We start from the raw sequence: 13,546 nt of genomic DNA, 5'->3' as shown, positions 1-13,546 counted from the left end.
AGTGCCAATAAAATGCTAATTCATTTTCTGACACATATTTGTCAGAAAAATTTGAAACTTAGTGTGAAAGTGTACGGGTGGGGCAGTCAGGTTGCTCAGTGGTTAGAGCACAGTGCTCATAACACCAAGGTCGCTGGTTTGATTCCCACATGGGCCAATGAGCTGCGCCCTCCACAACTAGATTGAAGACAATGACTTGACATGGAGCTGATGGATCCTGGAAAAACCCTGTGTTCCCCAATATTCCCCAATAAAAATTTTAAAAAAATAAAGAAAGCATTAAGGGTGAAATTCGGTAAATCAATAACGGAATTACACTTAGCTAGTTTGCGGTTTACCTCACCGCATAGCTCACTATCTAGCCACTTGTAGTTAGACTTGGTTTGCAGTTTAATCCACCCTGATATTCAGCTATTTTCTCTTTGTTTTTCCCCTCACTAATTAACTGAAAAACTGCTTTGTTCCCTTTCTCAAGGCTACCCATATCTCGTTACTCTATTTAATTAACAAAATCTTAACCTGGAAAGGGCAATTTCTTAATCCTCAGGCGCCCGGACACCAGAATACATGTAAAGCCCCAGGCCTCTGTGGTTCAGTCCAAGTCCAGAGTCCAAAGATAATATTATCTTAAAACAGACCAGACCCCAGGAAGGATGTCAGCTCTCGGACCTGCCTGACTGTTTCCCCCTTTCCTTTGTTCTTCTTGTGCACCTATAGGAACTTCTGACCCATCTAGGAACAGGGAGATGGCCTTTGGGCAAGAGTCCGCCATCCTCCCAGAATGCAGGCATTCTAAATAAACCTGCTTTTCTTTCCACCAACCATATCTCTTGATTTTTAACTTTTTCAGGCGGTGGGCGGTGTGCAGCCAGACCTTAGCATGGTATCAAAAGTAGAATAAATGTGCATTTACAAAAACACTATCTTTACATGCAATTCCTTTGATAAAATAGGAAAACGATGTGGAGAAATCATGTTTCTGAGGAAAAATTAAGAAAAGGGAAAGAAAATGATGTTGCTAATCACATTGAGAAGTGCCATGAGCACTGATTGTCTTTTACTTGACACTTTGCATGAGCCCCTCATCCCTGCATCAGAGCCCCCTCGGGGCAGCCATCACCCACCAGATCAGTTTCTGTTTAGTTGTCATCTCACCTGATTCGGGCATCAGGCTGGCACAGATCAGGGGCCTGGGGCTGGGCTAAGCAGAGTGACCCTTTGGGCATTTACCTTAATTTAAGTACACGTGACTTCCGGTCTTTGATTATCCAGACTTGGAGAAATGAGAAGAAAATTGCAAGCATACTGAAAACCTTCAAGTCTCCCACTACTGTGTGGGTTGTTCCAGATTTCCCTGCAGCTCTGAGAAGCAGACCTGGTGCTTATTGAATAGATTAATTAGAGAAAGACAAAGGGGTCCAAAACGAAAGATGTGGTGCCTCTTTGCTGTGGCAAGAGATTTTTTTATTAAGGATAGTACCTCCTTTTATGGGTGGCACCTAGAGTTTCTTCCTTATCAACACCTTCCATTAAACAAGAGAAAATGTCTGCTCTTGTAAAAAGGCCAAGTGCCTGCCACTCACATGACTTCTCCCCAACAACGATGAAACCTTCTTCCTTAGAATGCTGCAAAGCAGCCCTTGAGACAGGAAGTCCCTTCAGAACACTGGAAACTGGCAAAAACATCCCCATCTGTAACACCAACTATGGCTGTGCTGACGATGCTCTGGGTGCAGCTGAGAGTTTGCAGTCTGGCAGCCAGCGTCCTACCGTCCTTTCCCGTAGCTCTGAGTCTAAGACCAGCAGGTTCCTTGTGAGCCCAAATCCTAGTCTGCAGTGAGAGCTCTCGCACACCGGCCCTGCTGTGCCAAACTTCAGGACCATTACTGAGCTAGTCCTTCTAGGCCAGTGATGCCTTGCACCAACAAGGTGATTCAGTTGGAAAGTTGGAGAATTCTGGTAAGTATGGCCCTTGTCTTGGTGGAAGGTGGTGTGTGAGCCTATATCACAGCCAATGCAGGAATTACAGGGCAGCTGTGTGTGAGTTAGCCGGCAAATGGAGAGGGCTCCCCAGTTGGGATGAGGCAAATGTGAATTGAAAAGAGCTTTCAGTTTCCCCTGTGAAATTAGGAGGAGAGACTTCTTCCTTTCCCTTTTCTTCCAGAATTTCTTTGTCCTTTTCAAATGCATGTTAAGTTTTTAATTACCAAGTATGCTTCTTACCAGTCTTAAAGGAATGTTTCCTGAGGCCCTGGGCTTGGGCCTCTTTGAAATGTCATCATCAAGGCAGAGAAGCCCCCATCCTCCAGACCCCCAGAAGGAGGTGGGCTGCCTTGTCACCTGACTCCAGACGGCAAAGCCTACCTAAAGTGAGGGATTATGGAGCACAAAAGAATGAGACTTCTTTCAGTCTTTGCAATCCTTTTAGTAGATTGCTTATAATGTGCATCATACTCTGGTTTAATGCTTATTTGGTAATAACATTTTCTTTCTCTTCTACCTTTGTGGAATGGTTTTCTGGGGTGGGAGAAGATTTTATTTGCCACTATGTTTCCCTCACATTGACAGAGAACAATCCTCAGTGCACCTGCACCAGAGCACATGCAGGTGGGTGCAGACTCTTGGCCCCACCCCAGCAGGAGCTCCCTTCCCAGGGGTACTTTGGAAAAGACAAAGGCCCAGAGGAAGCCCAGCCAATTACCATCAATGAGAATCTCTGGGCTAGGGCTGGGAAATCAACATTTTAAAATAAAACATTTCCCAGTAGATTTCCAGCTTGTGGGCACAGCTAAGATTCGCAGCTCTGGGAGACCAAACACACCCATTCTCACTGGAACTGGAGCCTCGCAGAGCTAAAGGAGTCAAAAAGGGCCTAGATCCCCATGAGGGTATGCCCCATGTTTTCCTGGTCCAGGTCTCTCAAGCTTCTCTGTCTCCTTGTCCTTTCCAAGCCTTTGGGAACAATAGGTTGCTGTTAATTTCATTTCACTTAAGTGGAGCCGGGCCCCTTGTTAACTTTCCAGTCTTTCCTCCTGTTGAAATTTGTGGTAATTTCTGGGGGAGGGATGCAAATAAAGGGGGAAGCCATGTTGGTCCTGGCCTCTCTTTTTTCCACGTGGGTGGCCGGTTGGGACACTGGCTGGCAAGTCTGCATATACACACTCCTTGGTGGCTTTTTTCCTTTTCTTTTCCCAAATAAACCGTTCTTTTGGTGGATTACCTGGAGAATTATTTGTCCAGTAGAAATAACTGACAATGAAAAACCTAACATAGGTATCCTAAGTGCAGGGGAGGAAAAAAGTTGTCCTCAACCCTCACAGGGTCCCTGGCTTAGTCTGAAAATTAAACTGATAAAGGCAGAATAACAGGAGAAAAGCATACAAATTTGTTTAATATAAGTTTTACGTGACATGGGAGCCTTCATAAAGAAATGAAAACCCAAAGAAACCTGGGTTTTTATGTTAGGGTTGGTGAAAAGTAGGTGGTTGTGGAGGAATATGACAGGACAAGAGTAAAAAGTCAAGGTAGTGAAGTGGGGGAGACAGCCAGTCCTGTTCATTCAGAATCTTCTCAGCATCCCTCCGTCTTGGAGCTAAGGAGGCTCCTTTCCTCCAGGTACAGGGAGGGCACCTTTTACCCAAGAGTCTATGACCTGCTCCAGAGGAAAGGGGAGGTCAGAGAACCCTTCCTGTGCCTGTTATTTCTCAAATTCCCTCACCTTAAAATATCAATATGCCAAGAGGCAGAGATGTCCTGAACCCCATGAAAAGGAATCAATACTTTAAGTGTATACTGAAAAAAATCTATGAGTTAGGTTTTTCTAATGCTTCAAAGCTTAGAAAATTCAATTCGAACTTCTTAAAACCATAGCCCTGTTAAAGAAAAATATATTCTAACACTTGTTAAGATAGTAAGGAAAACTTTATTCAGGATTATGGCAATAGGTGTCGAAACTATTATAACAGGAGTAAGAGATCAGGCCCAACTGTGAATGCAGGAAAGACGCCTCGGGGTTTACAGGGGACAAGCAGAGTAGTGGTCAAGTCCATGGAGAATCACTAAGAGATAGCTAGAGTGGGGGATTCATGCTAAAGCTACTTAACAGAATTCTTGCTGAAGGCAGGCTGGGGTTGTCAGACATCAAGGGTACACAGGGCGAGCAGGTAGTGAAAGAATTAGGACACGCCACCCCCAAATACGCCACTTTGGTATATTGCTTATTTTAAGCTGAAGACACTTGAAAAACAACAAATGTGGGGACTTTTTCTGAACTTCCCTGATTAACCTAAAGAAAGAGTCTCCAAAAATAACTCTATTGTCCTAAATTTCCTCCCTGGGAGTTCCATCCACCAGGAGAGGATACTAGAGGTGACAACCACATCCAAACAAAATTTGTCCCAAACCTCCTATCTATTCTTCTAAGGGCCCAGTCATCTTTCCTAAACATCATTGACTCTCTCCTAAGAGGCCCACATCCCCTATCTTTCCCCCTTATTAAGATGGTATATAAACTCTCACTGCTTTTTTGGGGTATTCACTTTTTTTCCTGTGATGCCTCCATGCATATAATATTAAAAATGAATGAATTTTTATGCCTTTTCTCCTGCTAATCTGCCTATTGTCAGTATATTTCATAGACTCAGCCATGGAACCTAAGGAGGCAGAGGGAAAGTCTTTCCTCTTCTACAATATCGAAGATGGGGAATTTTCTTTCGACTGACTCAGTAGGATTTTTCTGTTTGTTTCTTTCTTTGTTTAGCAATCTTTTTATCATTAGGGCATTTATTACACTTTTTTCAGAACAAGTATAATTTACAGAAATTATACAGGCAACTTTTTATTAACTAAAATATCTAGCAATATTTTATTTAGCTGAAATTTATTTCAATTGTAAAAACCATCTCTGCTTACAAAAAAATAATAAAAAAACATTGAATTTAACTTGCTTCTACAAATGCCCCAAGAAGTCTTAAGCTAAACAATATTTTAAGTAGAAAAAAACTAATTTTTAAATAGTTTGGTATACTATTTCTGTGGTTTAAATACACATATTACCTGGTTTCTTTTACAGGAAATCTGACTGGAAGTTTATTACATTAAGCATTGTAAAATAAATGCAAGAGTTAATCACCTTTTTAACAAAAATACTCTGTATGCAATAATTACAAGTATCAAAGATATTATTTACTGGTTGATAATTGACTGCTACAAAATATGAAACAAAATACATTTACTAGATTGTTTCTCAGATACCCCAAGTGAGGATTTTCCATAAATAAAAGCTGCGAAGCAATTCATGTAGTGATTAGTTTAGGTCAATTCTTTTTTCCTCCCTGTTATTCTCTTCCTCTTCCTCACTGTCTCTACCCCCTGCAGTGGCACCATATTATTAAAAACATAAGTATCTTGGATTTATATATCATTTGAGTTATTTCAAATGATGTACAGCTCCTCATGTAAAAAAGATGTTTTGACTCAGCAGGATTTTGGCTACAATCTTCTTAGACTGAATAAAGATGAAACAGAAAATCTGAATAGACTGATTATTACCAACAAAATTGAATCAGTAATCAAAAAACTCCCACAAACAAAAGTCCTGGACCTGATGGCTTCACAGGTGAATTTTACCAAACATTCATTGAAGAATTGACACCTATCATTCTCAAGCTATTCCAAAAGTTCAAGAGGATAGAAGGCTCCCAACCTCATTTTACAAGGCCATCATATCCTGATTCCAAAGCCAGACAAAGACATTACAAAAGAAGAAAATTATAGGCCAATATCCCTGATGAATATAGATGCAAAAATCCTCAACAAAATATTAGCCAAGAGAATTCAACAATACATTAAAAAAATCACACACCACGATCAAGTAGAATTTATTCCTGGGATGCAAAACTGTTTCAATATCTGCGAATCATTAATGTAATGCATCACATAAACAAAAAAGGATAAAATCATATTATAACACCAATAGAGACAAAAGAAGCATTTGACAAAATCCAGCATCCACTTAAGATAAGAATGTTCGGCAAAGTAGGGACAGAGGGAACACACCTAAACATAATAAAAACCATCTATGACAAACCCACAGCTAACATCATATTGATGGTGAAAAGCTAAAAGTGTTTTCCTTAAGATCAGGAACAAGGCAAGGATGCCCACTTTCACCATTTTTCTTCAGTACAGTACTGGAAGTCCTAGTTACAGCAATAAGTCAGAAAAAGAAATAAAAGGCATCTAGATTGGAAAAAAAGCAGTGAACCTGTCATTATTTGCAGATAACATGATAATATAGAGAGAGAACCCTAAAGATTCCACATACAAAAAAACCCAAAAAACAAAACAAACAACTATTAGAACTGACATATGAATTCAGTAAAATAGCAGGATACAAAATTAATATTCAGAAATCAGTTGCATTTTTATACACCAATAACAAAGTACCAGAAAGATAAATTTAGAAAACAATCCCATTGACAATTGCATAAAAAAAAACTCCTAGGTATAAATCTGAGCAAGGAGGTAAAAGACCTAGACTCAGAAAATTATAAGATACTGAAAACAGAAATTGAAGAAGATACATATAAATGAAAGCATATGCTGTGCTCATAAATAGGAAGAATTAACATTATTAAAATGTCCATAACACCCAAAGCAATCTATAGATTCAATGCAATTGCTATCAAAATACCAATAGCATTTTTCACAGCACCCAAACAAATAATTTTAAAATGGAACCATAAAAGACCCCCCAATAACCACAGCAATCTTGAAAAAGAGGAGCAAAGTTAGAAGTATTGGGGTGGCCTGTTAGTTCAGTTGGTTAGAGCATAGTGCTAATAACACCAAGGTTTCCGGTTCGATCACCACATGGGCCACTGTGAGCTGCGCCCTACTTACAAAAAAAAAATAAAATAGCAGTATCACAATACCTGATATCAAACTATACTACAAGGGTATAGTAATCAAAACAGCATGGTACTGACATAAAAAAACAGATGTGTAAATCAATGGAACAGAATAGAGAGCCCAGGAATAAACCCACACCTGTATGGCCAATTAATCTATGACAAAGGAGGCAAGAATATACAATGGGTTAAAGAGTCTATTCAATAAATGGTGTTAGGAAAACTGGACAGATACATGCAAAAAAAATAAAACTAGACCACCTTTTTATGCCATATATAAGAATAAGCTCAAAATGGATTAAAGACTTAAATGTAAAACCTGAAACTATAAACCTCCTAGAAGAAAACATAGGCAGTGAACTCTCTGACATAGCTCTTCATAATATTTTTTTCTGATATGTCACCTCAGGAAAGGGAAGCAAAATAAAAAATAAAAAAATGGGACTACATCAAACTAAAAAGTTTTTCACAATAAAGAAAACCATTAACAATACAGAAAGACAACCTACTAAATGGGAGAAGATATTCTTCAATGATACATCTCATAAGGGGTTAATATCCAAAATTTATAAAGAACTCGTGCAATTTAACATCAAAAAAACTGACAATCCAATTAAAAAATGGGCAGTGGACCTGAGTAGATGTAATGACGAGCAGGGAAAAGGAGGAGGGACACACACGATAGAGTGGGGCTAATGAATTTATTTAGCAATATTTAATCAATTTACTTAGCAATATGCAATAGCAAAAGACAAAAGGCAATTCATAGAATGTGCTAATGACAGAAAGTAAAGATGGTTAAGACTAAACTATATACACTGATAACAATGTCATGTCAAAGGAGTACACATGAATACAAGTTTAAGAGATCCCAACATATGTTTACTATTGATTAAAAATCACTTGGCTAAATACACAAATAACATCGTTAAGGAGTATCCAAAAGCAGTACTTAGCTCTATAGGATAATAACTATTACAGTAGATGTCAAAAGCTCATCAAACTGGGAGAGAACAGTACTAGAAAAGTCATAACTCAAAACCTTGCCAGGTCTGTAGCTGAGAGAAACTCAGGCGTCTCCCACATCGCTGCTTGTTAGTTCCCAAGAATGCTGCTGCTGTTGGCGTTGTTGCTGCTGTTGTTGTTGTTAGAAGTCAAGGTGTCTTCTGATGCGAAAAGCTGCAAGCTGCATACAACTTTCAAGGTGTTAACAATCTGAAGAAAGTTGTTGCTGTCGTTGCTGTTGTTGTTGTTAGAAGTTAGTATGTCTCCTGATGTTTCAAGCTGCAAGCTGCACACAAGTTGTCTAGACGCTAACCAGTTCTCAAGAGGACTAACCTCCAGTGGGGAACAACACTGGAGAGTCTGGGAATCAGCCAGTCCTCACCAGGTTCGCGGTTGGTAGTCAGGACAACTCCTGGTGTTGTAAGCTGCATGTTGCTTACAGGAGGTCTTCAAAATGTTAGAATGGTGAGAAATCACCAATGACAAATGACCAAATGATGAAATAATAATAATTACACTGCCTGCTGAGGTCTGTCTTGTGTATTTTCTCAGATGTACCTTAGAGCCAAGTTTCTTGTTCCTGCCTTCCCCTCCGGGAATGGCCAGTTCTTGAAGGGTCCGGCAGTTACTGCTAATGAATGTTGCCAATCCTGCCAAAGGGCCAATTCATCTGGATAAGCAGTATCTACTGTTCTTGCTTGGGACCATCAGCCCCAGGTCTTCCAAAGCCTGGCAACATGTCTGGCACGTTGTCCTGATATAACTTAGCTACTTTTTCACTTCATCTGTTCATGTGGGTGAAACAGACAGAAGGACGAGGGAATGCTCTCAACCTCTGAGCAAGAATTTCTTTAACCCTAAGCTAACTATCACCTCACAACACGGACAGAACAACAAACTTCATCTCATGTCTCCCCTGCTCAGGAGAATGAGACCAAAGGGGGAATTTACTCAACCCCTGATCACAGTACAGAAATCACCTCACCTACAGGAACAGATAAAAGCTAATAGACAAAAGCTCACATCAACCAATGAAGGCAAATTTTCTTTAACATCTTTCCTACAGTAGACATGTCTCCAAAGAGGACATGCAGATAGCCAGTAGACATATGAAGATACTCAATATCACTAATCATCAGAGAAATGAAAATTAAAGCTAAAATGAGATACCACCTCACACCTGTCAGAATGGCCGTCATCAATAAATCAACAAACAACAAGTGTTAGCAAGGATGTAGAGAAAAGGGAACCCTCATGCACTGTTGCTGGGATTGGAAATTGGAGCAACTACTATGGAAAACAGTATAAAGGTTCCTCAAAATGTTAAAAATAGAACTACTTTATGAACTAGCCATTGTAGTTCTGGGTATCCAAAAAAATCCAAAACACTAATTTGAAAAGATATATGCATACCTATTTTTGTTACAGCATTATTTAAAATTGCCAAGATACAAAAGCAACTGTGTCCATCAACAGATGATTGGATAAAAAAGTGGTACATATATACAATGCAATATTACTCATCCATAAAAAAGAAAAAATCTTACCATTTATAACAACATGAATGGACCTGGAAGGTATTATGCTAAGTGAAGCAAGTCAGGCAGAGAAAGAAAAATACAATGTGATGTCATTTATATATGGAATCTAAAGAACAAAATAAATGAACATACAAAACAAACAGACTCATAGATACAGGAAACAAGCTAATGGCTGCTAGTAGATGGGAGGAGGTTTGGGTGCGGGTGAAAAAAGATGAAGGGATTAAGAAACACAAATTGGTAGTTACACAGTAGTCATGGGAATGTAAAGTAAAATATAAGGAATATAGTTAATAATATAATAACTATGTATAATTCCAGGTGGGTACTAGACTGACTACTCAGGGAATCACTTTGTTAATTATATAAATGTCTAACCACTAAGCTGTACACCTGAAACTAATATAAATTAATATTGAATGTTAACTGTAACTGAAAAATTTAAAAAAGGAGCGGGAAAGTGAAAAGGAATGAGATTCAAATTTCCAGGTATAAAATAAGTCATGTGCATGTAATGTACAGCCTAGGGAATATAGTCAATAATATTGTGATAGTGTACGTTGTCGGATGGTTGGTTACTGAACTTATCATGGTGATCACTTCTTTAGGTACATTAATGTTGAATAACTATGGTGTACACCTGAAACTAATATAATATTGTACATTAGCTATATTTTAATAAAAAGTCTTTTAAAAAATAAAGAATAATATAAATGTAAGGGTTTGTTTCTGGACTCTCTATTCCATCTAGCTATATATCTACTCTTATGGTAGTATCATGTTGTTTTGCTTCCTGTAGCTTTGTAGTAAGTTTTAAAAACAAAGAAGTATCATTCCTCAAACTCAATTCTTCTTTTTCACTGTTGATTTGGTGATCCTGGAGTCCTTAAATTTATATCTTAGTTTTAGGATTAGCTTGTCAATTTCTGCAAAAATGTCTTCTGGGATATTGATACGGGCTGCATTGAATCTGTAGATCAATTTGGGGAGTATTGCCATGTATAAATATTCTTTCAATCTGTGAATATTGGATACTTTCAACTGATTTAGTTCTTTAACTTTTTTCAACATTTTCTGGTAGTTTTCAGAGTATAAATTTTGAGCTTCTTTTGTTAAAATTTATTTCTATTTTATACTTTTGAAATCTATCATAAAAGGAATTGTTTTCTTAATTTCACTTTTGGTTTGTTCATTGTTGTGTATAGAAATACAATTGATTTTTGTACATTGATCTATGTCCTACAACCTTGCTGAACTCATTTATTTCTTGTGATATTTTTAGTGGATTCCTTAGGATCAAATGACTTTTAAACATATGAAAAGAGACCAATCTCTATTGCAGTGAGAGAAATGCAAATAAAAACTATCATGGGATATGATTTTACTCAGTTGTTAAATAGACAAAGATCTAAAATTTTGATATTGTTGTGTGCATGTAGTGTCTATTAACACAAAGACTCACACGCTGTATTCAGGAATCCCACTTCCAGGAATATATCCTACAAGTATATATTCCAGATTGCATATAGGGATACGTAAACAATATTGAAGGAATATGTGATTTGTAGCCATGTCACTGTTTGATTCCATTTATAAAAGTTCAAAAACAGGCAAACTAATTTGTTGAGAGAAATCAGTATAATTGTATCATCATACTGTTTAAAATCTTTCAAGATGTTTCTTTTAATAGTGAGAACTTCCTCCTTCTCAACCTAACCATAATGTTACTATCATCCCCCTGCCACTAAAATAATAACTCCCCACTATTATCAAGTATCCAGTTTGCTTGCTGTTTGAAAGTTATTATTCTTTTCGTAAGTATTCCATTCAGTTCAAATCCTGTACCCAAAAGTTATTATAGTAACTTTCTTCATGGCCTGCTATATTTCATGATTCCCATTGCAAATTCTCCTCTAGATAGCACCAGATTGATTGAACAAAGTCAACCACAAACCTGACCGAACATCTTTAGCTGTTTCCTACTGGATGATGAAACTTTTTACACGTGTCCTACACACGTGTAAACTTTATTTTGATCCTGACATAACGTTGTAAGAGTAGGTAAGGAGAGTTTAAAGTTCCCAGTATTCTGGCGTTTGAGGCCCTTCACAATCTCTGTGTCCTAATAAATCCATAAGATCCAGTATTCCCAGAACAAGTCATGCATTAATTTATAATACATAGTTGTTGAACACTTACTGTCCCCTAAGAAGTATGTTGCTAAGGAAAATAGATCTTGTTTCTGCCCTCTGGGCTTTATAATAGGGAGGGCAACAGACAATACCCAGTAAACAAATCAACAATGTATGTAATTACAAAAGAGAATCAGAACTGCAAAGAAAAATACACAAGGATCTAAGTAAAAGAGAATAGAGAGGACAATCTACTTGTGCAGGTGATCAGGTGAGGCTTCTCTGAAGAAGTGACATTTATAAGCATTTATTTGCCTCCTTTATAGAAAATGACCTGGAGGGAGGAAAGAGGGAGCCAGAGGAGGAAGCTGCGTATGTAGTTGACCAGATGGCTAAATTCTGCTTCTGCTGTTTCTCTCTTGGAGTCATTGATTCAATAAACATTTCCTTAGCACCATGTGATGTTCTCTCCATGACCTTTTTGTCACATGTAAATGTGACATGTACACATAGCATCCCCTATGTACACATAGCGTACATAGCTTGTGTATGTACACATAGCGTTTTCTCCAGAGGCGAATGCAACTCCTCCTGCTGATAGGGTCCATTGGATACTTGTTGAGCCAGGGAGTGGAAAAGCTCTTCTGTTATAACTTTACATTCAACAGTGCTGTGACAGTGACAGTTTCAATTGTTTGAGAGAAGCCTGGAAGCGGCATGGCACTCTCATTTGTGATTTTGCTAAGGTTCCAGGAACAAGATATCAAGCCAAAAATGAGTGTGGAGAGAGTACCTTCTGAGAGACAGGATTCCAGAGAGAAAAGTGGCCCTCTTTGACACTTCTAATCCCACTATTGCCAGACATCCAAGCAGAGAGAGTTGCAGCAGGCCAGTTCCCTCCCCCTTCAATAGGAAGATACTTTAGTGTGGGGTCTACCTGACCTGAGGCTTCCATGGAATCTAGGTGGCCAGACCCCTTCCATTCTGAATGGGAAAGGAGGGGACTCATACCCTAGTTGAGGTGGACCCTAGAGAGGGCATTGGGGGAGTGGGGAAGGGGTCAGAAGACAGGGGCCTGGGCCTAGAACTGGGTGTGGCTTCTCCAGGGCCAGCATTAGCATCTTAGGATGGGAACCTGATTGTTTTTCCTAAGGGGTTACTTCCTCTAGAAGAATAACTTTAGCATTTATGTTGTGACACAAACCTGGGGAAGCCGTCTAGAGACCACAGATTCTTCTGTAGAGTCATTAATGAACCCCTTCTCTTCACAGGCTCTATCCTAGGCAGTAGAGATACAGCAGGGAAAGGAATCAAAGGATCTGTCCTCTGCAAGGGTGATAAAAGATAAGATGACAAAGGGTGATGAGAGGCTTGGAGAATCTACTGGCACCAATTCCAGCCTCCTGTAGCCACGAGTGGAGGGGTTCCCGGCACAGCTGATTCTGCCCTTCCTGAGCTCTCCTTACCCCTTCCCCTCTTTCTGGTCCTACTGCTGGCCATCCAGGAAGGCTCTGGATCTTATACTTCCTTCTGTAGAGTGTGTACCAACATGGCTGTCAGTCAGAGAGATCTGGCCCAGCGCCTGATCAGGACCATGAGAGAAGAGCTGCCTCTGTCCTAGTGTGCCCACCATTTTATCAGGATTCACATGTTCGGGCTGCTTCATCAGTGTAGCCACAAACATATAGTCACAGGTGGGAGTGGGAGAGCCAGCATGAGCCCCATCCATGAGGATCAATGTGTTCCCTGTGTAAAAACCCTGAACACTCCCATTTCAATGACTTTGCCCCCACTGCCTGTGACCAGGCTGTGGGACCAACTGGGGGTGACCCAGGCAGCACTGGGAGAGAGCATGCCCACCAAGCTCATCCACCTAGAGGTTAAGCCAATACAAAGAAATATCCCTATGTAAGGGGTATATACTGGATTCTGAATACTTTCTGCTATGTTGCGTAAT

This window comes from Rhinolophus hipposideros (assembly GCF_964194185.1).
Source record: "Rhinolophus hipposideros genome assembly, chromosome: 11".
Lineage (NCBI taxonomy): Eukaryota > Metazoa > Chordata > Mammalia > Chiroptera > Rhinolophidae > Rhinolophus > Rhinolophus hipposideros.
The sequence above is the reverse complement of the archived record's forward strand: the minus strand, read 5'-3'. Positions refer to the sequence as shown.